At 28.7% G+C, this 491-nt stretch overlaps 1 protein-coding gene across 1 annotated transcript in view; it reads right to left on the minus strand.

Annotated features, from left to right (window-relative positions):
• Positions 1-491, minus strand: part of LOC106867808 (atrial natriuretic peptide receptor 1) — a 900,438-nt gene that overhangs the window by 532,076 nt on the left and 367,871 nt on the right. The gene's annotated exons all lie outside the window — the stretch shown is intronic.

Raw genomic sequence — 491 nt, forward strand, 5'->3', positions numbered from 1 at the left:
ATATATATATATATATATATATATATATATATATATATATATATATATATATATATATACATATACAAACACACATACATATGTATACATATCGAATGTGAATATATGGCGAAAAAGAAAGGAAAGCACAAGAACAATAAAAACATACGTCTCGTTCACGATGCCATTAACTCTTCTCAGTTCCGTTAAGTCAGGCAAATGGAAAGAGCTAATGCAGAAACATTTGGGGATAATGTACTCCGGCATAGAGGGTACATGGATGAGAAAAACCATTTGAAAACGGGAAGAGAATAGAGAAACTGAAAGAGTATTTTGAAAGTAAATAAAAACCAAGTGGAGTTGATGTACATGTTGTCTGTTGATTGTATCTACGTACCCATGCATATGGACATGAACACAGATACACGTACACATATGCATGTATTTGTATATAAACATATCCACACATATATATGTATGTATATATATATATATATATATATATATATATA

Source organism: Octopus bimaculoides, chromosome 8 (assembly GCF_001194135.2).
Source record: "Octopus bimaculoides isolate UCB-OBI-ISO-001 chromosome 8, ASM119413v2, whole genome shotgun sequence".
NCBI classification, from domain to species: Eukaryota; Metazoa; Mollusca; class Cephalopoda; order Octopoda; family Octopodidae; genus Octopus; species Octopus bimaculoides.